Consider the following 25,413-nt stretch of genomic DNA (forward strand, 5'->3'; position numbering starts at 1 on the left):
TGGTTTTAGAAAAGACAGAGGAACCAGAGATCAAATTGCCAACATCCGCTGGATCATGGAAAAAGCAAGAGAGTTCCAGAAAAGCATCTATTTCCGCTTTATTGACTATGCCAAAGCCTTTGACTATGTGGATCACAATAAACTGTGGAAAATTCTGAAAGAGATGGGAATACCAGACCACCTGATCTGCCTCTTGAGAAATGTGTATGCAGGTCAGGAAGCAACAGTTAGAACTGGACATGGAACAACAGACTGGTTCCAAATAGGAAAATGAGTACGTCAAGGCTGTATATTGTCATCCTGTTTATTTAACTTATATGCAGAGTACATCATGAGAAACGCTGGACTGGAAGAAACACAAGCTGGAATCAAGATTGCCGGGAGAAATATCAATAACTTCAGATATGCAGATGACACCATCCTTATGGCAGAAAGTGAAGAGGAACTCAAAAGCCTCCTGATGAAAGTGAAAGTGGAGAGTAAAAAAGTTGGCTTAAAGCTCAACATTCAGAAAACGAAGATCATGGCATCCGGCCCCATCACTTGATGGGAAATAGATGGGGAAACAGTGGAAACAGTGTCAGACTTTATTTTTCTGGGCTCCAAAATCACTGCAGATGGTGACTGCAGCCATGAAATTAAAAGACGCTTACTCCTTGAAAGGAAAGTTATGACCAACCTAGATAGCATATTGAAAAGCAGAGACATTACTTTGCCAACAAAAGTTCGTCTAGTCAAGGCTATGGTTTTTCCTGTGGTCATGTATGGATGTGAGAGTTGGACTATGAAGAAGGCTGAGTGCTGAAGAATTGATGCTTTTGAACTGTGGTGTTGGAGAAGACTCTTGAGAGTCCCTTGGACTGCAGGGAGATCCAACCAGTTCATTCTAAAGGAGATCAGTCCTGGGTGTTCTTTGGAAGGAATGATGCTAAAGCTGAAATTCCAGTACTTTGGCCACCTCATGCGAAGAGTTGACTCATTGGAAAAGACTCTGATGCTGGGAGGGATTGAGGGCAGAAGGAGAAGGGGACAACAGAGGATGAGATGGCTGGATGGCATCACTGACTCCATGGACGTGAGTATGAGTGAACTCTGGGAGTTGGTGATGGACAGGGAGGCCTGGCGTGCTGAGAATCATGGGGTCGAAAAGAGTTGGACATGACTGAGTGACTGATCTGATCTGATCTGAGTTTGGCGAAAGACCATTATGTGCCGTATGCCCTTAAGAAGTTATTGCTGAGTGAGTGAATGAAATGTTGAGCTGAATCACATTATTGTATATATTCCCAAAGTAGTAAATCAAATTATATTTTCAGTACAGTGAACAGTGAGTTGATTCTTAAAGAAAACTCATGGTGAACATTTTTGAAAAGAGATGATTCTGGTGGGGGCGGGGGGAGGAATGTATCTTTTTTGAAAATCTTTTGTTTTGCAATCATTTTAAATTACAAAAAGTTGCAAAAACATTTCAAAGAGCTCCCTTACACCCTTAGAGTTGTAAACATTTCTGAATCATCTGAAGGTAAGTTGCAGTTGTGATGTCCCCTTTACTCCCTCATAATTCAGAGTGAATTTTCTAAAAACAAGAAAACTGTCTTAAATAAATGCAGTACAATCTCAACATCAGGAAAATAACATTGATCCAATTTAATTCAACAGAATGCATTGAAGTTTTGCTGTTAATATCATTTACAGGTCTTGGATGCCATTCAAGACTCTTGCATTTAGTTGTCCCTTTAGCGTCCCTCAATCTTAAACAATCTTTAAAGATTATACATTATATCAGGAGACAACGCAGGTTGATTTTTCCCATTACTGTTTTTTGTGTAAACTTTTGCCAGTTGATTAAGATGCTAACTCCCAAGTATTATAGCTGTAATGTTAATAAGTATTTCATGCTTGTTAATTAATAATGAATATATATTAATGATAATTAATGAGTTTTTTAGGAACATGCTTTGAGATTATAAATATTGTCTTGCTTATCAAAAGTTTATCCACTATTTCTAGTATCCATTGATGATTCTGGCCTGAATCAATTATGGTGATTGCAAAGTGGTGATTTTTTAATACTGTCTTTCCTTCTTCTATTAATTGTTTTCCACTGGTGGAACTTCCTTTCTCTCTTTCTATTGGCATGGACGCATTGATTCCTATTTCGCACAAAGGTTGCAACCTGTTCCTGTCATTATTTATTTTGATGCTTAAATGGTCCTGGATTTGGTCAGCAGGCACCCCTTCAAGCTGCTTCTATAGTCTTTCATTTATTTTTTTTACAGTAGGATCTTGCTGGTTATCTATTTTAACTACAGCAGGGTGTACATGCTCAATCTCAAACTCCCAATCTATCCCTCCCCTCCTCCTATACCCCCCCCCCCCGGCCCTTATTTTTTTGACATATCTTTGTAACTCTTTATGGAGAAGGAAATGGCAACCCACTCCAGTATTCTTGCTGGGAGAACCCCATGGACAGTGGAGTTTAGTTGGCTACAGTCCATGGGATCGCAGAGAGTCAGACATGACTTAGAGACTGAATAGCATAGCTCTTTAAGTAGCTTATTTTATTGCTCAACAAAGTATTCCAGTTTCATTCCCTACACATGGAGCCATAGTTCCTCTTGGTGGAGAATGGTATTTAGAAAAGGAGTCTGAGTTCCAGGCGTGTTCACTGTAGTAGCGGTGCTATTGCTCTCTCAGTGGACAGAGCTAGGAAATACATGTATGTTCAGTTGTTCAGTCCTGTCCGACTCTGCGACCCCGTGCGAACCTGGCAAAAACACTAGAGTGGGTTACCATTTCCCACACCAGGGGATCTTCCTGACCCAGGGATTGAAACCGCCCCGCCCCGCGTCCCCCTTCTTGTGTCTCCTGCATTGCAGGCGTATTCTTTACCCACCGAGGAAGCTCCTTCTAACATCGATATTGCACACCGACCCCATGGTTACCGTGCGGAACAATCTTGTTTTATTTCCACCTGCAGCTTCCTGAATCCTTAACTAAGCATAAAATTTCAAAGCTCCCACATCAAAGAAGGCCCTCAGTTACCCTTTCTCATTTTCTGTCTCCAGCGTTTTCCTTCTTTCTCCAAGATTATTTGCAGACTTAAGTTTTCTTAAAAGTTCTTTCGTGGCGTACTCGAGAAGATTCATACACCTCTCCAATGCAGCCTGTGGTGTAAGTGGTGAATCATAAAAATGACGAGGTGAGTAAAACACTATCCCTGACGATCGCGGCGGCCCATTTTAATTTAGAGGGTGCCAGCTACACGTCAACGAGGGATTCAAAAGCTACCAGGCAAACCGCTCCGGACCAGGAATCCCTAAGAGAATCCTGGCGCCACCGAAGTTTCCAGTGGTGGCCAGCTCTCGGAATTGCCGGAAGGAGCCTCCGTCTCTCTGAGCCGCTTCGCCAGTGTTCTCGCCGGCGCTCGTGTCAGAAATTTCTAGTTTCCCCCCCCCCCTCCTTCCTCGGGCATATCTCCGTCTGGACCTTCCGCAGCGCTGGGAGCAGGTGAGCCGGGCGGCGGCGCGCTGCGGACGCGCCCAGGTGCCTCGGCCCCGCCCCGCGCCTGTCGGGGCCCAGGTGCCGGCGCCCAGGTGCGCGCGGCGCGGGCTGCAGCTCCGCCCGACACCCGACAGCGGGCGCCGCTGCAGCAGCTCCCGAGCGGCGGAGCTGAGCGCCTTCGCGACTTGGGGCAGCTCCTGCGCTCGGCCCTGCTCGGCAGCGAGAGCTCCGCCCGGGCGCCGGGTTCCCGGAGCTGCCGGAGCGGGCGGGAGGGCGCCGAGGGGGCGGACCGAGCTCCGCGGACCTCGCCGGCCTGGAGCGGGAGAGGCGGGCGATCCGGGAGCGCCCGGGAGCGCGGAGAGCGGGGCCAGCCCCCTGCGCGCTGGAGACACCCGAGCGCCCCGTGCCTTGGCACGATGCGACCCGCCGCGTCTCTGCGCCGGCCTCGGGCTTCGCTTTCTGCTCGCTGAGCCCCGGCGCTCGCCACCGCGGAAACTCAGAAGGACCGGCGAGACGTGGGAGAGCCGCGCGGAGACGCACCCAGACGGACCCAGACGTCCCCTCTGCCCCCAAGAGGCTGCCGACCCCTCGATTCCTGGGCTCCTCTAGCTTTACCATGAACCTGGCGCACGCTTGGCGTTAGGAGAAATTTCTGAAGCCGGAGTGGGAGTCAAGGAAATTCTTTGGTTGCTAAGGTAATTGTAGTTGTGACAAAAAAAAGGGGCAAGACACAAACGGGGGAAAAAGATGTTTTCCAACGCGATGCCCTCCACCCCTCCGGCTCCTGTGTGTTTTCATTTCGTCTCCCGAGTGTGGATGCTTGTCCATTTCAGATGCGTGACAGGTGCTGGGGTGTGTGTGTGTGTGTGTGTGTGTGTGTGTGTGTGTGCAGTTTGGGACTGTAGAGGCACGAGCTTACATAAGTGGTTAGGCAAGCTGGCGTGTGGAGTTGTGTGGGGTGGGTGCAGGTCTGCACAGAAATCCTGTTCCTGGGTTTCTGGGTGTGAGGCACTCACCGGCCGGGGCGAGCTTGTAGAGGGTACGTGCTTTTAGGGACTTCCAGCCTTCTAATTCCGCGATCTCAGGTGGGGCAGCTTTACCTCAAAAGCAGTCGTTCATTAACTTTTTCTCTGGATAAGCGCACCCATTTGTGGGTTGGAAGAAAAGAAAGCGGGCGGCGAGGTGTGGAGGAGGGATGGGTGGTGAGGTTGGCTGGTTTGGGGACTGCGGCAGGAGGGGCCGCGTGGATAATTTGCTCCGTGAGGATGGCAACTCGGGTTGCGTGAGGGGATCGTGTTTACAGTCACTGCCAGGCTGCGTAAGAAGTGGCCCAGCGAGACGAAAGGACAGTGACCCAGAACATTTAATTTTTTTCAGAATGGAAGCTGCTGAATTTTATTATTATTATTATTTAATTTGATGGAATAGGAACGTTGTTTCTTTGTCTATTGTTTCGAGGAGTGGCATTTCTGCGCTACAAATTGAAGATATTTTGGGTCTTGTTCTTGGCCTGAAATTGTTCCCTCAGCATTTATCAATGCTCAGCAGCTGGATCTGCAGGTAGTTTCTGATCAATACCTTTTAGCGGTCCCAGAGTAAAACTGCAAAAATAAGCACTCCTAGGTAAAACCTAACATTGGACCTTTTTCTTAGCAGAGGGTGATGAGAGATGGAAGAATAAAAACTGGGCTTATAAGTGTCGGGATGGAGGGATGGAGTTAGAGACTGAGCTACAAGTTTGTGTGTGTTGTCAAAAAAAAAAAAAAAAAAAGCTAGCCTGAAAGGAAACTGTCAGATTTGACTTAATAGGTAAGGCTTTTCTAGATCACTTTTCACAGGCAGATAAGTAATTATATGGAGTTGGCACTGGGGAGGTTGGTGGGAAACTTTCTCTGAGCGGTATAGTCATTATAGTCTTGCTTCTTTATTAATTTGTTGTTTTTGCAATGGGTGGGGAAAGCAAGCAGAGAACTGAGGGAAATTGGAGATTCTTCAGAGGGTCCTTGTAAGCAAAGGCTCACATGCTGAACAGTGAAAACCAAGATGGTAAATCTGTTCTGAGTTCTCCAATACTAAGCAGAAATGTTGTGCAGATATGGTGATCTTATGTACTGTAAATGTTGGCATATTACTACATATATGTATATATAGCCTAAATAATTTGTCCTTTCCTGAAAGTGTAAGTTCCAGAAATGTCAGCTGTGGTGAGGTATTTGGATGAACTAGGTAGCCACCGGTGTTTCCTTTTCCATAATAATTACATTTGTTCTTAACTTCACTTTCCTGTCTCCTTTAAGAAACTTTAATTAACACGCACTGAATTTATATTGCTGAGAGTTTCAGTGAAACAATGCTAGATCTTCTTCCAGCAACAAATTTGTCTTATCGAGTGAAACTTTACAACAATGCTTTTGTGGCAGAAATGTCTCTTTAAATGAGACAGCCCTTATTTTGTTAATTTATGATTTATGGAATGAGATAGCCAACATAGTTTTTTTTTTTTTTAAACTGAGCAAACATTTCTTGAGAAAGAAAAAAAGAAATTTAAAGGATATTTTGGGCAATGAAATGTGCCAGTAATTTTGAATGTCTTAGTGTCCACAAGGACAGAATTTGACGTGACCGTAGGTTCATTCTCCTTCTTATTTCTCTGGTATTCTCCCATGCATTTTATCCCCAGAACTCCCAAGACTTTGCCAGGAATTGCCAGACCTTCTGTGTTGTGCCAGGGGTTAAACATCAGGGAGATATGAGTAAGGAGCTATGTGTCACATCAACATTTTTCAAAAGAGATGCTCTCAGAGATCTCAGTACTGGGATTAGTTTTTCCTTTAGCTGTACAGTCAGCTTGTCTTAATTCATAGTGCTTTGAACCTAGGGAAGCATTTAACCTCTTCATTTTCAGTGCCAGCTGGAAGGAATGTATTTACAGAATTTCATCTTCATTGTAACATATGGCATGATATAAATAATTACTACACACACACTATCCTGCTGTATGGAAAGAAATAGAATTATAAAATAAACCTTCATGTTGAGTGATATGGATGTAACATTTAAAAAAAAAACAGTTTTACTTTTTTCTTGATTACAAAAGAAATAACCATTGGGAAAATTTCAGAAAAATACACACCCATAAAAGATCATTTGTAATTCTCCCACAAAAGGTGAACCACTGTTGACATTTCGGCATACTGTTATGTTCTTGTAGGCTATATTCTGATCATATTCTGATCACATTATTCCTTGAATTTTTACCATTCTTCCTATTCTCCCGCCCCCATTTGTAAATTGTAAATGAAACTTGGATGTGTGTTAGAGGTTTGGGAGATTACTACTAGTTTGATAGATGGCTTTGATAGATCAGGTTTTAATTTTTGTTATTGTCTTTATTTTAAAAAGGAGGAAATTGGCTTCCCTGGTGGCTCAGATGGTAAAAGTGTCTGCCTACAATGCAGGAGACCCGGGTTCGATCCCTGGGTGGGGAAGATCCCTGGAGAAGGAAATGGCAACCCACTCCAGTGTTCTTGCCTGGAAAATCCCATGGGCGGAGGAGCCTGATAGGCTACAGTCCATGGGGTCACAAAGAGTCGGACACGACTGAGCGAGTTCACTTCACTTATTTTAAAAAAGAGTAGTTTCTCTTTTTTCTGTCGTCTTTGAAAACCAAGGTTTGCATTTACGATTGGCAATACTCCCTATGAGATTTAGGGTTTAAAGTATCAGAAAAGAAATAGAGCATTGGCCATGCAGAGTGGGGGTAAGGTTGGTGGTGGGAGACCTGAGTTCTGGTTTCAACTCCTCCACCAACTCATGTGACTTTTGGCCTCTGGGCCTGTTTCCTTAGAGGCCAAATGACACTTTCAGATTTAGCTCAATAAGCTAACCGCGTATTTGTCAGTTTGACGTTTGATGAGGGTGATCTTTGTTTGAAGCCGGCTTTTTCAAATGCGGATGGCTAGGATCACCCCTTGAGTTTTGGACTTGGTTGGTCTGGGGTGAGGCCTGAGAATTTACATCTCTAACAGGATGATCTGCAGATGATGCTGATTCTGCTGGACCACCCTGAGAACCAGATAGTAAGCTCCTTGGGGGCGAAACACTGTTGCAGCTGTCTTTGCATCCATCTGCCCCATGCCTAGGAATGTACCTGCCGGTAGGTGCCTAGTAAACATTGTTGAATTCTCTTACCAGTTTTCTGCTTGGGGAAACAACTTTCCGAAGCAGTCTAGATAAAAGAGCTCATCACCCATCATTTGGAACCATTAAATCTGTAATAAGAATAATAGTCATGAAACCCCGATCTTCCAAGTGCAGGGAGAGCAAAAACTGTTCACTAGTAGGCAATTAAAATGCACATTAAACCTAATGAGTTACATTAAGTAACAACTCAGAGTACCTGCTTGAGAAACCACAAAGCTCCTCCAGTGCTTCATGGCTGCCTCCCTGAGACCTGTAAAAGGCAATTCATTTTCTACCACATTCAGATTCCAGTAAGGGGAAGGAAGTTCACTATTAATTATCCCAAGTACCAAGGCAGTGGCTAAAGCAAGCAGTGGTCCAGACTCCACCCCTCACCCCCCAAAAGGCAGACCTCCGCTCCTTAGCTCATTTTGACCAGTCTTCGACCATGTAGGTCTCCCTCTAGGTCTCCCTCTTATGACCGAGGAAACAAGAGAGAAGGGTGGTGAGAATGCGTTTATTAGCTAGGAGGTTCCAGTTGGCTGAACCATCCGTCAGAACTTGTTGATCTTCCTTGTGGCTACTTTGTGGGTAAAATAAATGTATCCTTTTCTTCCACTTCCATGTTAGAAACATAGGGTGTAGAGGACACCCATTTTTAAGGATGGAAATGGAAAAATATGTCAATAGTGAAATACAGACAGAGCAGGCGTTCCTGTGAGTGAGGCTTTTCAAGTGAGTTGTGGTGGAGACAGCTGTTCAAGCTTTTGAAATACTTTGGTAAAACCATTAAAGGAAAAAAATCACTTTTGGCACAAAAAACTCCCTTGTCCACTGCTATCTGCCCTACCCTGGAGGCTATTTTCTTGCACGGGGGTGGGGGGCAGGGAGACACACACTTCCAGGAGAGCATCCTGAGATGAGAGTGTCCTGTGTGAACCTGGACCGGCGGTGGCAGCTCTTGGAGGTCCCCAGATGCCTGTGTTGCTCTCAATATAGGCCAGCCCTGAGCTCACACAGAGCTACGATCCATAGCTCTTCAAGTAGCACAACAGGCTTTTCACACCCCGTTCATTGTGTCCTCGTCTGTAAAATAAAAATAAAGAATATACCCCTTGAATATGTGTGGTTGTGATGAGAAAAATAGGATCCTGGGCAGAGGAGGCCCAGTAGCTGGAGAAGATGGGCCCTGTTACGTCATAGTTGTTGGTTTCTGATAATTTTGATAATGAGTTATTCACAACCCTGGTTGTTCCCTAGGCGAGATCTGAAACCAGCCCCCAGACACGGAGGACACGGAGATGGAGGAAAAGAGGAAAACGCAGCAGATTGGTAGGCGGCAAATGTAATAAGCAAGGGAACTTACATAAGAGGCTTGTCTTAGACACTGCAAGAGGGGTAGCTCCTTGTACCCACCCGCCAGTACCTTCAAAATTATGTTTTTTTCAGGCCTATGTTTCTGTTTTGAGGCTTTAACTGGGATCAGTCACATCTTTAGTCCAGACGGTCTCAGCAACTTACTGTCTCAAGGTTATGGTCCTTGCAAATGGCTCCCTAGGGGAGGGTGGGCAGAGTGTACATTCCAGGCACAAGGAGGGGTGAGAAGCCTCCAAGTGCCCATTCAGCTTGCAGGTCAACTGGAAGCCACGGCCTCTACATGACCTCCTCCCGTGGGAGTCTGGTGGGAAATTGGTATTTCAGGGCAATGGTTTCCGACTCTTCTGTTCCTGTGGACCTGCTCTATCAGCCGAGTATTGGAGGAACTTCTGAGTTCTTTGGAGCAGCAGTCCCCAACTTTTTTGGCACCAGGGACCAGTTTCGTGGAAGACAATTTTTCCATAGACTGGAGGTAGGGAGATGGTTTGGGGATGATTCAAGCTTGTTACATTTATTGTGCACTTTTTCTATTATTATTAAATCAGTTTCACTGCAGATCAGCAGGCATTAGATCCTGGAGGTCCCCTACCCCTGCCTCGGAGAATGCTGCTCTGTGATTCTGACCCTGGAGGATGTGGCCCAAACATTCAGGGGAAATGTGGAGTGGAGGATGGCCTTCCCTGTGGCAGCCAAAGATTTCCTTGAGCCTAAAGGTCACTGGTCACCAGCAGGAAGAGAAATGAAACACAGGGGCTGCAGCTGCATTGATATCTCTTGTGCCAGACGAGGCCGTGTGCTGTTTTCCTCTATTTCCTTGGTATCTCTCACAGCACCTGTGCATGGTAGGGGTTTGGTAAATATTTGCTGAATTGTTGACCTGCAGAGTGACAGGTCTGTAGGGGGGCAGGACGGTGAAAATGGAAGGCAGGATGGACTAATAGTAGTGCAGTGTAGACTGGACCCGGTGTGGGGGCAGAGACCTTTTCAAGGGTGGGTGCATGGACTGGTTTGGGTGCGGGTGCATGGGCAGTTACACAGAAGATGCAAGGTACAAGTGGTTATGATCCTTATTCTTATTGCTTGCTTGATTCTGCCTGGCTAGATTCACCTGAGAGCCACAATATAGTGAGGTCCTCCAACCTAGTTTGCAATTGTACATCCATGTTTGTCTCTCCCCACTGCAAGGCAAGACACAGGATATGCTTGAGAGAAATTGGATTCCTAAGCCCAAAGTTGCCCAGCATACAAAGCTGTGGAGCTGTCGTATGGCAGGCACTGACCTTATAACTGTCAGTACATTAAAGAAGGGGACTACAGAGGATGAGATGGTTGGATGGCACCACCGACTCAGTGGAGAGGAGTTTGAGTAAACTCTGGGAGTTGGTGATGGACAGGAAGGCCTGGCGTGCTGTGGTCCATGGGGTTGCAGAGTCAGACACGACTGAGCGACTGAACTGAACCTGTAAAGCCATTGGAGAGCAAAGTTTTTGATAAGAATTAGGTGGTATCACTCCCATTTTACAGATGAAGAAACTGAAGTTGAAGAAGTGGTTCAGCCACTTGCCCTTGGTCAGATAGTTATTGAGTTATTAAAAACCAAGATTTAAATCCAGATCTTTTCTGACCCAAAATCCCGAGTCTTGCGGATATATCACTAGGTCAGGGATAAACAGAGACCCTTCCCTTGAGATCAGTTCAGTTCTTTTGGAGAGAAATAGAAATGAATAGAAAATAAACAATAAAAGATGTTAATTGATGATTTAGGAGCATAATGCATAGAATTTTATGTCAGATTATGTAGCAAGTAGACGATGAAGCCAGTAAGTACCGTTTAGTTCAGAGAGAACACTGTATAATCAGACCTGGAAGAGAGGCTTTGGGAGAGAGGCAAAAATGTCATAGGTGAACAGAGGGGATAACAGCAAGCTTTTCAGGTAAGAGGTATTAATAATAATAATTAAACCAATTGTTAAGCCAATTATTGTTTGCTTTCAGAGTAAGAGCTAATATTGTAAAATCTTCATTATCATGTCCTCCCAGACCATCGTAGCTAAAATAAAACTCCTGCTTCCCTGCAGTGCTCTTTATTGCCTTATCTTCAGCTTTATCACCATGACATTGCACTATATGTTTTTCATTTGTATATTGTCTGTCTCCATCCACTAAAATGTCCACTCCCTGAGAGCAAGAACTCTGTTTTATTCCCTCTTGTTGCTTCACCATTTGTCAGATTCTGGTTTATAGTAATTGCTTGAGAGCTGATTGTAGAATGAATGAAGGGAGGAAAAAGCCTTAGAAAACGGGTTGCAAACTCAAACACAGAGCCAGTTAGGTAAAGCAGATAAATGAAACAAGTGGGGTTTCTTTCACGTTAGCTTAAGTTGTTGCATTTTTTGACCCATCCAAATCATGCTTTATGTGTGAAACATGTAGAAAGTTTTTACTCCCAGAAAGAAATGTACTTATCCTCAGTTTTCTTGAAACCAGGGGCCCTCTGCCACATTTTTGAAAGAGAGATAGGAGCCAGAAAACAATTTTGCTTTTTTTAAAAGCCCAACAGCCATCCATGTGTGATGATGAATGGCATCTGGTGCTAGACCTCAGGGTTGAGAAGCGTTAGGGTAGGTGAGGACTGTGTTAAAGCAAAGGGTGTGTGCTGCTCAGAAAGCTGTCGTCATCCATTTGTTTCATCCAGTTTTAGTCATTGGCAACTAATTCCAATTAGAAAAATATTATAGGGATCTACACTGCCCAATCCAAATAGAACACTTGTTTGAGCTGGTGGTTGTTTTTTTTTTTTTTTCCTTCTGCTTATGACCTCTGTAGAAGAAAGACAACAACTTAAATATCCTATATATCTTTCTCTGAAGCCACTATGTAAGTGTTAACAGTATTTAGATTCCAAACCGAACAGGAAGCTGCCATTATATTATTTTGCTGACCATACATCCTAAAACAAAGACTGATTCAGCAGCTGGTCAAAATAGAAAGGATGCATTCACAAAGATTACATTTATTGATTATATTTGAGTTTTTTTTTTTTTTTTAAGGGAAGGCACTTTAACTTTCAGAATGGTAGGTAGTTTAGGGGCTTGACTGCTGGTGACATTAGACAAAACCACTTAATGCTACTGATCTGTGTTCTCCCCAGGTGCAGAACAGGGCTGAAAAATTATGATTGCTTTGAGGGCATTCTTGAAAGGGAGAGTATTCCTGGAAATCTGAGGTTTAGTCAATTCTTAGTTGGGGGCTGGGGGAGGATACAGGTCCCTATCCTAAGTCACTGTTGATCTAAAGTCTCTGGTGTTCTTCTCTGCTCCTTGTCTTGCTTGTTCATCGTGTCAGTGGTCCCACTACTGAAGGCCCTTTTGCAGATGATGATTAATCAGATGTGGCTCTGGTGTTTAGGAAGTTTTAAATTCTGTTGAGGGGGAAAAAGATGGATTAACAGGATGTGGTAAGACAGGCACGCTTACATGGAATGGGGGAGGGAGACTTCACTGAAGAGGCTGAGTGGATGAGCTGGGTGTTGGAGGACCAACGGGTTGGGGGCCTGCAGAGATGCGGCAGGAGACGCAGGTGGCCAAAGTGTGCTTCAGGCAGTTCAGTGTAAGTAAAAGATTAGAGGTGACATAGTGTGCAAAGGATTTTTAATACCTCTCTTTTGAGTCAGGTACTTTCAGTCTGGGTAGATGAGCTTAGAACATAAGGGGAAACAGGGAAAGGTAATTTAGGTTGTAAGGAAAATTGTTGACTATTTATGTTTACTGCAGGTAAAATGAGAAAGCAAGGCAGACTGAGTGACATTTTCCTCACCTGATGTTGGTAATGGAGGATATGTCACAATGAATTTCTAGTTACTTCTCACTGTTATCAAGGAGTTTGGTCCCCTGCAGTGAAATGAGAGAAAATGGGTTTGCTTTATTACAGTCAATGCACAGCTTCCATGCAAATGGGCATTTCTACCCACTGTGTCAGGCTCACTTTCCAAATGTTCAATGCCTTTTTGACTTTCGGACTGAGAGAGTGACCACTGGCTCCCGGATCGTCCTGTGGCTCAAGGGGAGAGTGGATACATCTTGGGATAAACTTAATTTAACTTGCTTGGCATGACCAGTTAGGAAGTTCTCAGATGTCTCACCCTAACACATAGGGTGTTTAGCTTTATGCCAAAGCATATGCTGTCGATTCTAGGTTTTCCCTTCTTTGGCTTCCTTTAGCTTTCAAAAGCTTCTCTGCAAAAACCACTTACCCAGCCTGCCATCTGCCATACTCCCCCACTTAAAAAAATCCATTTCTAATCCCCAGTTTCTTATATTTTCTAATTGTCCTTAACGGGAATGACCAGTTGACTATCAGAAGTGTTATTTGGAAGTAGGCTTTTTTTTAAGTTGAACTCTGCTTATTGAGAATTCTTGGTTGAGGAAAGTTTCCTGTGGTTGAAATTATTCATATTGTTGGTTATACATGGAGAAATAGTGACTGACAAGACAAGAAGTGAAAATTGGGGCCAGTCTATTGAAGGAATTGAATGCCACATGTATATAATAATAATATATAATAAAGGTAACAGTGATAATGATGATTCAGAGTTCTCTTGGATGTAGACAAAAAACAACTGCACTGAAACAAAATTCAAACCAACTGAAGCAAAAAGGAATTACTCTGACTAGTAAATCTTGGAATTCAGGCATGGCTAGATCCAGGGACTTAAATGATACCATTAGCACCTCTTACTGACACCTCATCATCTTGATATCCTCCTTCTGTGCCACACAAAAAAGGTAGTCATTAATCTCCTTCCCTTCATAGGGTTTCAGACTAATCCCTCATGGGGAAGGGGACTTCTTTCTTCCAGTGTTCTTATCTTACCCCTCAGAAGGATCCTGATTGGTTCTGATTAGACTCACATGTCTGTCTTGGTCCAATGAGTGTGCCCTGTGGTATGGCATACTTTGCTGAGGACAGTTCACGGGCCCATCTTTCTCCGACAGAAGAAGTAAACTTTACACACACACACACACACACACACACACATATATATATATATATATACTGGGCAAAAAATACAGTATCTACCTCAAACTTCTAAACTGGCTGAAAGACTTTGGATGTATTTGCTGGGGAGTAATGGGCTTCCTTGAAAGCTCAGTTGGTAATGAATCCGCCTGCAATGCAGGAGACCCCAGTTTGATTCCTGGGTCAGGAAGATCCACTGGGGAAGGGATAGGCTACCCACTCCAGTGTTCTTGGGCTTCTCTTGTGGCTCAGCTGGTAAAGAATCTGCCTGCAGTGCAGGGAGACCTGGGTTCGATCCCTGGGTTGGGAAGATCCCCTGGAGAAGTTGGGCTATACCCAACTCCAGTATTCTGGCCTGGAGAATTCCATGGACTGTATAGTCCATGGGGTCGCAAAAAATAGGACACGACTGAGCGACTTTCACTTTCAGAAAGTTATTAAGAACAAGTGCAGAGTATTTCAACCACTCTTTGGAAGTTCTGAGATATTTTGTAAGAGTTGGAAGACTTTCGTTATCCAAAATAAAGTCTTTGGGTAATGTGAAGCATTCCTTAAGTAGTGTGTTTCTAATCTTGCTTCACTTCTGTATCACTTCTCTAGTTCTGTGATTGTTGCTCCTGGTCTATGCCTACACACAGAGTAATTGAGTATGTATATAGTTGTGGCAGATACAACCTCTAGCTCCTCCAGCATCCCTGCAACCATATCTCTGCAATGTCATCACTTTTTGCATTGCTTTAGATGATGTGAGTGCTACCTTGAGAATCAGAGATGCTATATCCTTTTCCAAGAATATTTGCGTTCTTCCTCGAAAAGTACACAACTCATTTCTCAGTGAATTTTCAAAGAGTAAAGACATCTATATTGTCACTCCCAGGTTAAGAGAGAGAATATTACCATTGCCCCCAAAACTACCTCTTGCACCCTCCCAGTGGTACTACATGTTCTCTTTCCCCAGTGGTGACCACTAACCTGATTTCTAACACCATATCTTTCTCATATTTGAAATATGTGAAATATATATGGAATTATATGTATATACTCTTTTTGTTTCTTCTTAGGCACAATACTGTTTGAGAGATTCATCCATGATGTGGTATGTAGCAATAGTTTATTTTTGCTGCTGTATCGCAACCCACTCAGTTACATTTCACAGTTTATTCATCTGTTGATGTGTATTTGGGACATTTCCAGTTTAGGGTTACTGTGAATAATGCTTCTGTAATTTTTTGTGTGTGTTTTTTGGCACACGTATGAATGGGTTTTTGTTTGTTACACTCCTAAGACTGGATTTCTGGGACATGTATTCAAATTTAGGAGGGCCTTACAAAGAGATTTTCTAAGTGGTTGTACCAGTTTATGCCTCCATCATCAGTTTAGGAGTGTTTCGATTTCTCCAAATGCTTGTCCACACTTGGAACTGTCAGACTTTTAAATTGTAGCCATTATGGTGGGTGGGTAGTTGTGTCTCATTGTGGTCTCAGTTTGCCTTGGTGACTAATGATGTGCCTTGTTAGTATTTTTTTTTTTTGGTCACTTTTATTTAATCTTTTGTAGTCCCTCTTCAAGTTTATGGCCTATTTTTCAGTTGGATTATCTGTTTTTATCAATTTGGGTTTTTAAAACAAATTCTGGTTTGTTTTAAATGGTATCTTTTAAAAACATCCTTTTCTGATTATTTGTTGTGGGTATATAGAAACACAGTTGATTTTTATATATCGACCTTATATCCAGTGATTGTGTTAAATTCACTTGTAAATCTTAGTAAGTCTGATCGGTAGATTATTATGACTTTTCCATATACATAATTAAATTACATGCAAAAAGTTTTTACTCTTTGTTTTGCAGTCATTGTTGGCTTCCCAGATGGCTTAGTGGTAAAGAATCTGCCTGCAGTGCAGGAGATGCAGGTTCAGTTCCTGGGTGGGGAAGATCCCCTGGAGAAGGCAATGGCAACCCACTCGAGTATTCTTGCTTGGGAATTCCCATGGACAGAGGAGCCTGGTGGACCACAGTCCATTGGGTTGCAAAAGAGTTGGATATGACTGAGTGACTAAACAAACAGAATTGCTGTCTTTGTGCCTTTTATGTCTTTTTCTTGTCTGTTGCATTGGCTGAGACCTCTAATATAATGGTGAATAGGAGTGGTCATAGTGGGCATCCTTGTCTCATTCCTAATCTCGGTGGGAAAATTTTTGAAGAGTCCCTATATGTGTTTTTAATATATCACTTATCAAATTAAGCAAATTTCCTCACATTTACATTTTGCTCAGAGTATTTTCATGAATGGATGTTGGACTTGACAAGGTACATTACAGCAATGTTGCAGAAATGTCCACTCCCTTCTAAACTTCCCTCTTCTCCATATGACCTCATTGCATTGGGAGCTCTCTTTTCAAAATTTTATCCAACTTTTCTAGTTGTTCTGGGGTGTGTGTGTATGTTCTGCTATAAGACAGACCTCTAGTGTAGGATATGGTACATTCTAATTGTACTATTTTTGTCTTCCATCTACATAATATGAATAAAATCGTACCCTTAGGAATCTATCTTCTTATTTCTTTGACCTATATTTCTCCTGCCTGATGAGCCTTATGAATAGATCTTTCTTTTGTCAAGTCTTGCTGTCTCCAGAAGGGGAAATGTCTGTACACTCCACGTGTATGCACTGCAGAGTCATGAAAGAGATGGATCCCTTATTTTTCAAAAAAAAAGAAATTTATTTAATGTATTTGCTTCTGCCTGTGCTAGGTCTTGTTGCTATGCTTGGGCTTTCTCTAGCTGTGGTCCACACGCGTCTCACTGCGGTGGCTTCTCTGTTGTAGACGACGGGCTCTATGGGCTAGAGCTTCTGTAGTTGTGGCGCCTGGGCTTAGTTGCTCTGTAGCAGAGGGACTCTTCCCAGACCAGGGACTGAACCCATGTTCCCTGCAATGGCAGGCAGACTCTTAACCACTGGACTATCAGCGAAGTCCTGGACCCCATATTTAACTGCCTAGTTTTAGAGTATAAAGATACTGACTTTTACCTGTTCTAAAAATTAAAAAAAGAAGAAAGAAAAGACCCAAATCCCAAGGAGTGAAACTGACATCCTCTAAAAAAAGAAGCCAATTAGAGTGCTTTTCTTCTTGGTCCCCTAGGAACATGTCATCCCCTTCATCTCTCGGTGATCCCCTTCTTGTGCATAGAAGCTGGCAAAGCTTCTCTGTCACCCCTGTTTCTCCTCTGGTCGTCACACTATCTTTCATGTGAAATAAGACAATAATAAAATGTTACTTATGCAGTCCCTAGAGTCAGTAGTATTAGTCAGTAGTATTAGACACTACGATTTTAAAATCTGTACTTACAAAATGTAAGTCTTCTTGGGCACTTGGATCTGAAGACTTGCATTTTCACACTGGCTCTGTTAACTGACCAGGAGAGTGACATTCGAGTGTAATTCTGTCTCCCAGGCCTTGCTTCCAGCCTCTGAAAAATGAAGTGATCAGGCTTGTTCAGGGAACAGAAAAAAAGTTATGTGAAGGATCAAAGAGTAAATACTTTGGGCTCTGTGGGCCACATCAACTCTGCTACAACTTCTCAGCCCCACCCTTACAGTATGAAAGGAGCCAAGGCAATAAGTAAACAGGTGGGTGTTGGTAAAACTTTGTTTATGGCACAGAATATTGATTTTATGCAGTTTTCATGTGTCACAAAGTATTCTTCTTCTTTTAACTTTTTTCTACCATCTGAAAAGGTGAAAACTATTCTTAGCTCACAGACCATATGAAAACAGGCAGAAGGCTAGGTTTGTCCCAGGGGCCCTCATTGGCTGACCCTTGAACTAGTTGATTGTCTGGGGAGGGGGCTACTCCCGAGCTCCGTGTTAGGCACTGATAGGCTAATCTTTAAAAAAGTTTTTTTTTTTTTTTATTTTTCTGGCCAAACTAAATAAAAACCTCATGTGGAAGCCCTGGTTACCTCAGTTCCTGTTACCTGATGCATTGTGTTTGGCTTTCAACAAAAAATCACAAGCCATGCTAAGAGGCAATGAAAAAACACAATCTAGAAAGTCTTACTCTCTTCTTCTAGGTCAATTAAGAATAATAAAATACAAGATTTTATTTCCCTTTATTTCTTCCCTGATGCTTGCTCTTTAATTTGGTAGATCCAAGTTTCTGACCAATAACATTTTCCTCTGCCTGAAGAGCTTTTAGCATTTCTTGCCGGCAAGTCGGCTAGTGATGAACTCTCTCGGTATTTATTGTTTGAGAAAGTTTATTTTTCCTTCCCTTCTGAAGGATCATTTCACTAGATGTAGACTTCCAAGTTGGTGTTTTTTTCTCTCCCAATATTTTTAGTATTCAGTTGCACTCATGTTTGTGAGATTTCTGGTGAGAGGCCCCATGTAATTCTTACCCTTATTTTTCCATAGCTAAGGTTTTTATTCTTGTTTCTCTCAAGATTTTTCCTTTGTCTTTCATCTTCTGCAGTGTGAATATGGTATGTCTCGGGGTACTGTTCTGTTTTAATGGATGCTGATTGGTCTCTTATCTTTCTGGATCTGCGTTTTGTGTCAATCATTAACTTTGGAAAATTCTGTCAATATCCCTTTAAATATGTCTTCTTTCTCTTTTTTTTTCCTCCTGGTACTGCAGTTATACTTATACCTTTTGATATGTACCATAGTTTTTGTGTATTCTCTTCCATTAAAATTTTCTCTTCCCGCTCCCCCCCTGTTTTTTCCCCCACTTTTGGAAGTTTCTGTTGACCTCAAGCTCACTGAATCTTTCCCTGGCCATATAGAGTCCACTCGTGAGCCCATTGGAGGCATTCTTCACTTGTTGCAGTGTTTTTGACTTTTAGTATTTCCTTTTTAAGGGTTTTTTGGAAGCATTTCTACCTCTCTGCTTTCATTATCATCTATTTTTCTGTTAGAACCTTTAGCATATTTGATCATAGTGATTTTAAATTTCTTGTCTGATAATATCAACTTCTGTGTCATACCTGGTTTTCACAACTGCTTGTCTCTCTAGATTGAGTGTTTTGCTTACTTCAGCATGGATCATGATTTTTTTTTTCTTGAAAGCCGAATATGATGAATCAGGTAATAGACACTGAGGTAACCAGGCCTTCCCCGTGAAGTTTTATTTAACTTGGCCAGGAGTTGGGCTATGCTTAGTGTTTGTTGTAGTTGTAGCTGCTAGAAGCTTCAAATTCCCCTGGTCTCCTTGTTTTTGATTTCTCTTGACTTAACATTTCCCTATGACTCAATGGACATGAGTTTGAACAAACTCCAGGAGATAGTGAAGGACAGGGAAGCCTAGCTTGCTGCAATTCATGGGGTCGCAAAGCGTTGGACACAACTTAGCAACTGAATAACAGCAACGATGTTGTTGTCTTACACTTCAGAGAGTAAGTGTCTTGGAGGTCTTTGAGGTGTCATCTGCTGTTATCATATTGGAGCCTGTCAGTGTGGTGAGAGGGTGTAGTTGAGAAGCAATGTGCTATCTATCACCTTCCAGTGAAGAGCAAAAGCAGAGCAACTTCCCTTTAGTAAATGCAGCAACGTTTCTATTGCAGTGGAAAGAAGACCAAGAACTTGGTGGCTTAGGTGAGGCTGTCTCAAGATGAGGGACTTGCCTTCTTGTTGTTGTTCAGTCGCTAAGTCATGTCCGACTTTTTGCGACTCCATGGACTGCAGAACACCAGGCTTCCTGTCCTTCACTGTCTCCTAGAGTTTGCTCAAACTCATCATGTCTGTTGAGTCAGTGATGTCATCCAACCATCTTATCCTCTGTCATCCCCTTCTCCTCCTGCCTTGAATCTTTCCTAGCATCAAGGTCTTTTTCCAGTGAATCAGCTCGTCCCATCAGGTGGCCAGAGTATTGGAACTTCAGCTTCAGTATCAGTCCATCCAATGAATATTCAGCATTGATCTCCTTTAGGACTGACAGGTTTGATCTCCTTGCTGTCCAAGAGACTCTCAAGAGTCTTCTCTGGCACCACAGTCTGAAAGCATCAATTCTTCGGCTCTCAGCCTTCTTTAAGGTTCAACTCACATCCGTACATGACTACTGGAGAAGCCATAGCTTTGACTATATGGACCTTTGTTGGCAAAGTGCCTTGCCTTCTGCTGGCTTCCATTTCTTCAGTGGATTTCGAACTGAGCCCATCAACTGAGACCATGAATGAAGCTTGAACAAGGAGAAGTTGTAAGATAGCCAATTCAGAAGGCAAGTTTGGCAGGAAAACCTTTTAGGTTTGGTGAGCAGAATTGACTTGCTTTCTTTTCCTTTTTGTTTTTCCTTCCTCCCTCCCTTCCTTCTTTCCTTTCTTCTCATTGAAATTTTGTGCTCATGAATCTAAACTGCAGCTTGTCAGCCTGGTGGTGTGATTTCCTCCCTACCTTACAGTGTTCACCTGCCCGATGTGAACTTGGATATTCAGATATTGTGTGGCGGAGAGTTGGGTTCCACCAGTGTTGGAGTTTTGTCAGCAAATATGGCACAGAAAGGGGGACGTGAGGAAGTGAAGGCCATTTGCAAGAGAGTGATGACGAGTGAGTGAAATATTGGAGCCAGGGAGAGAAGAATGTGAAGGCAGAGTGAGGAGCAGTAAGGATGGTGCCAAAGGTGTGGTTGAAATGGATGGAATGTCTAAGGATGAGGAATGTTTGCTGGGAATGTAGAGTAGGTGATCTGAAAAGAGGGGCAGTGGGAAGAGGGTGCCCTCTTGGTTTGTACTGGGACTTGAAATGTTACAGTCACCAGGGATGGCAAGATTCAGCATGTGGCCATGTGAGATGGTCACTGAGGAGGAGGAAGGGAAAGAGTTCAGATGAGGGAAGAGAAGGGCAGACAAACCAGCTCTGGCTCTAACATTAAAGTCGCTGAGTTGACCAAGGGATGGAGAAAACCTCTGAGACCTGCAAGCTGGAATCTTCAGGAAATGCAAAGGCTTAACAGGAGAGGATGGGTGGCCTCACGCCTTAACAATGGCATGGCTGATGGTCTGAGTGTTGCAAGAGAAGTTTGGGTAGAGCGACAGGAGGGAAATCACTGAAGCAAGAGTGGAGAACAAGGAGGATGCTTGCCTTCCTTCCTGGTCTTGAGATAGGTAGGGTGAGGACCACTACGTGCAGGGCAGGGGATGTTTTGAGGGGAGCCAGATTGCCATGAGGGTCACAGAAGGTTCGAGTTCAGAGAGGAGGTGGAAGGACATAGGGGGTATACTGTTAACAGAAGAAAAGTTCAAAAGGCAAGAGGAGTCAGCTAAGAATTGGCAGGGTCTGCACTGTCCAGAGCTGTGTGGAGTTCACAGCCCCTGGTAAGAGAGGATGCCCTCAACTCCAAGCACAGATTGTAGTAACAGAACCAGAGGCATGTCACATGGCCAAGCGCATCCTGCTCTGTGAAGAACTTTCCACTTCTCCCTCCCAGCTTTTTAGGACTTGTATTTAATATAAGGAATGCAAAAATATTTTTCTTTATAAGCAGCTTTGGTTGATTAGTTTGTTTAGGCTGTCAGGCAGATGAGCAACTTAGGATTGTATTTATGTATATGCCTTCAGGTAGGGTTGATAAGGGGACATCCGCTTCACTGATGTCATTAAGAAAGAGCCACTAATTAGTTGGGAACCTGCTATGTACCAGTTGTATCATGTACCAGAAGTACCTGCTACTGAGCATGCTGTAATTAGTCTATGTGTGCTAAATACTGTATATTTAAGTATATACTGAAATTTTGTGTATTTAAAAATTTTTGTTTTCAATACTTTGTATCAGTGATTTCACTGGAGACCAAGCTGACTTGTTGGAGAAAGTTTGTGGGCCTTGAAGTCTGTGGGATTTAAATTCTAGATTCTTGACTGACAGGCTGTTTACCTTTGGGCAAGTGGCCTATGTTCTTGAGCTTCAGTGTTCTCATCTGTAGTGTGGGAGTGATAACATCCACGTGTTAGAGTTGCTGTGAGTCATTGCCTAAGTGATTCTAATGAGCAGGCAAAGTGGAGACCCACTGGTACAGGTGAGATTAGCCCTGCGATTTCTTTGGAAGGAATGATGCTAAAGCTGAAACTCCAGTACTTTGGCCACCTCACTCGAAGAGTTGACTCATTGGAAGACTCTGATGCTGGGAGGGATTGGGGGCAAGAGGAGAAGGGGATGACAGAGGATGAGATGGCTGGATGGCATCACTGACTCAATGGACGTGGGTCTCAGTGAACTCCGGGAGTTGGTGATGGACAGGGAGGCCTGGCGTGCTGTGATTCATGGGGTCGCAAAGAGTCGGACACGACTGAGCGACTGATCTGATCTGATCTGATCTGATGGAAGAGGAAACCAAGGCTCAACGAGGCTAAATAAGCATAGAAATACGTTGTTCATGGTTGCACGGCTCTTAAGTAGTGTGGCCAGGACTGAGAGCCAGTTCTTTGACTCCAGGATCCTAGCTTTATCCATCACAGTGAGTTTCTGGCAGAATTCAAGGGAAGTTAAAGAAGCCCTACCTTAGCATGGCTGCCCAGCGAGTCAGCAGCACGGGGCAGGATGGGAGTGATCAGGTGAAGAGAAGGCAGACTCCATGGGATCTAAGTCACTAGTTCCCAAATCTGACTGTGCCTCCAAATCACCGGAGGGACGTTTTCATTTATAAGTCTCCAGGGACATCCTTTGAGTTGTAGTGCTGGAGAAGACTCTATAGAGAGTCCCTTGGACTGCAAAAAGCTCAAAGCAGTCAATCCTAAAGGAAATCAACGCTGAATATTCATTGGAAGGCTGAAGCTGAAGCTCCAATGTGTTGGCCACCTGATGCAAACAGCTGACTCATTGGAAAAGACCCTGATGCTGGGAACGATCGAGGGCAAGAGGAGAAGCGCGCAGCAGAGATGAAATGGTTAGATAGCATCACCAACTCAGTAAGCTCTGGGAGATGGTGAAGGACAGGGAAGCCTGGTGTGCTGCAGTCCGTGGGGTCAGAAAGAGTTGGACACAATTTAGTGACTGAACAACAACAAAGGGACTGTCCTAGGCCTACAGGATTAGAATTTCTGGAGCATGGGAACCAGGAACATGTATCTTTATCACCGCTCTCCCCCTCCCCCCTCCCCCTCCCAACCTGGTGATTCTGAGGCTGCTTGTCTTGTTCAGGTCCTTGAATCAGCTCTTGGGAATCCTTAAGTTCTAACTGAAGCCCTAAAATGACTTCCTTAAAATGAAGTCCCAAGTGACTACAGCCTAGTAAAATCCTGGGTACCTGGCATGCCAGCAAGATTGACCCCTAAGGGTTGAACTATAGCCTATAGCCCCTTGTTTTCAGATCTTTGGTGCATTACTTGAAACAGACACTCAAGCCGTCATGGAGTAGCTGAACTCTGAGTATATAGGAGACATCAAGTTGGCAGACTCTGCAGTAACAGAAAGCGTTGTTTGTTCTTAAGAGCTGTTGCTCTTCCTTCTTCCCCCTTGAGGTTCCTGCCCACTCAGTCAGATTAGAGCTGTATAAACAAGATTGTACTACCGAGCTAGCATACATCTTGTAATTTTTTTTTTTCTCTAAAGTGCTCAACATTGCTGATGTCAGAAAAGAAATCCATTGGATTTTAATGGGCCGAGGCAAACAATATGAATTGGATATAATATGGGGGAGAGGAAATAACATCAACAGGAGTTCTTATTTGGCAGCATAAATATTTAGACTATATCACAAGCAGGGTTTGATTACCTCTTCTACAAGGTCTTTCCCTGAATAGGGCTCTGAGGGCTGGGCATTTAGGGGTGGCGGGCACCATATTTCAGGCTTCTTGCTGCTTGTGATGCTGGTTTTAGTGGTGGTGCAGTATAAATGGCACCCCACTCCAGTGTTCTTGCCTGGAGAATCCCAGGAACGGGGGAGCCTGGTGGGCTGCCGTCTATGGGGTCGCACAGAGACGGACACGACTGAGCGACTTCACTTTCACTTTTCACTTTCATGCCTTGGAGAAGGAAATGGCAACCCACTCCAGTGTTCTTGCCTGGAGAATCCCAGGGACAGGGGAGCCTGGTGGGCTGCCGTCTATGGGGTCGCACAGAGTGGGACACGACTGAAGCAACTTAGCAGCAGCAGCAGCAGCAGTATAACTGTAGTGGTCTGCTGTTTAGTTGAGCATCAGGATCACCGGAGAAGCTTGGGAGACTGCTGGTGGCTCCATCTCAGATACTCCGAGGACCTGCTGTGGGGGAAGGCTTTCTCCAGCGATTCTGGTGTCATTAGTCGGGCAGTTTCACTTGGCCAAGCACTGGTCAAAAACAAGACTGCTGGTCAGTTGCTACAATTCATTCTTTGCCAAGGAAATTTGTGTGGCTTGTTTTATTCCTTCTTCAGTAGCAACCCCTGCAAAGTACAGGATTCTCTGCTTCCAGGCGAAGACCCGAAAGTGTAGGGTGAAGGAATCAATTGCCAAAGGCCACACACACAACAGCCTTGATGTGGCCAGAGCTGAGACGCAATTCCTGGTATGACTTTACAGCTCCTCCCTTTCCCACATCATCGAGGTCCTTCCTACCTGCCCTGCTCAGCATCATTGTCTGCTGACCCCTAGGCCACGCTTGCTCTAGAGAGGCCAGCGTACAATGGAAAACAGCTGGCACTGGTTGTAACTGAAGCTACAAATGCATTGTATGTTTGGAATGAATTGCAGTCCTGACTTTCAGAAGATTTACTAATTAGAGTTTGAGTCACAGATGTTCAGTTGTTTTATTATTCACAGGGTCTCTCCTCATATACTTTCTACCCTCCCACATATTCCCTCTGATCTAAATTGCGCATGGATTCCAAAAGTGTATTCCTGAGTTAGGGTGGGCCCATATCAATAAGGAGAAGGCAATGGCACCCCACTCCAGTACTCTTGCCTGGAAAATCCCATGGATGGAGGAGCCTGGTAGGCTGCAGTCCATGGGGTTGCTAAGAGTCAGACACGACTGAGCGACTTCACTTTCACTTTTCACTTTCATGCATTGGAGAAGGAAATGGCAACCCACTCCAGTGTTCTTACCTGGAGAATCCCAGGGACGGGGGAGCCTGGTGGGCTGCCGTCTATGGGGTCACACAGAGTCGGACACGACTGAAGTGACTTAGCAGCAGCAGCATATCAATAAACCTTGGGGAAAGTCTTCATGTGTGATTCCATCCATGGGTCTTTGTGGATAAAGAACCTTCTTTGCTGAGCAGTTTTAATGGCTTGTTAACCAGATGAGTGTTCTTGATGGGATATACTGCATCTTAGTGAAATCTTACCAGCGCTGTCATTCATTAAAAATATTTAAGTACCTTCTAGATGTCAGGAATTAGAGGGGTCAACCCCACTGACAAAGA

General features: G+C 43.9%; 1 protein-coding gene and 1 non-coding gene across 18 annotated transcripts in view; both read left to right on the top strand.

Moving 5' to 3' along the window:
• Window positions 1–3,418: 3,418 nt before the first annotated feature.
• Window positions 3,419–25,413, top strand: part of RGS6 (regulator of G protein signaling 6) — a 625,171-nt gene continuing 603,176 nt past the window's right edge. For 9 of the 17 annotated variants that reach the window (XM_061429334.1, XM_061429330.1, XM_061429336.1 and 6 more), the window contains exon 1: window positions 3,744–4,199. The gene's annotated coding sequence lies outside the window, so the exon portion shown is untranslated. Of the gene's footprint in view, window positions 3,511–3,740; window positions 4,200–4,233; window positions 4,590–4,706; window positions 5,065–7,532; window positions 7,661–8,946; window positions 9,019–14,903; window positions 15,179–25,413 lie in introns of those variants that run through there. The other 8 variants (XM_061429321.1, XM_061429324.1, XM_061429323.1 and 5 more) reach the window with 8 other exon arrangements.
• On the top strand, window positions 6,920–6,992 carry TRNAC-ACA (transfer RNA cysteine (anticodon ACA)). The gene has a single exon. It is a non-coding gene; the product is annotated as a tRNA-Cys (tRNA).

Source organism: Bos javanicus, chromosome 10 (assembly GCF_032452875.1).
Source record: "Bos javanicus breed banteng chromosome 10, ARS-OSU_banteng_1.0, whole genome shotgun sequence".
Taxonomy (NCBI): Eukaryota; Metazoa; Chordata; class Mammalia; order Artiodactyla; family Bovidae; genus Bos; species Bos javanicus.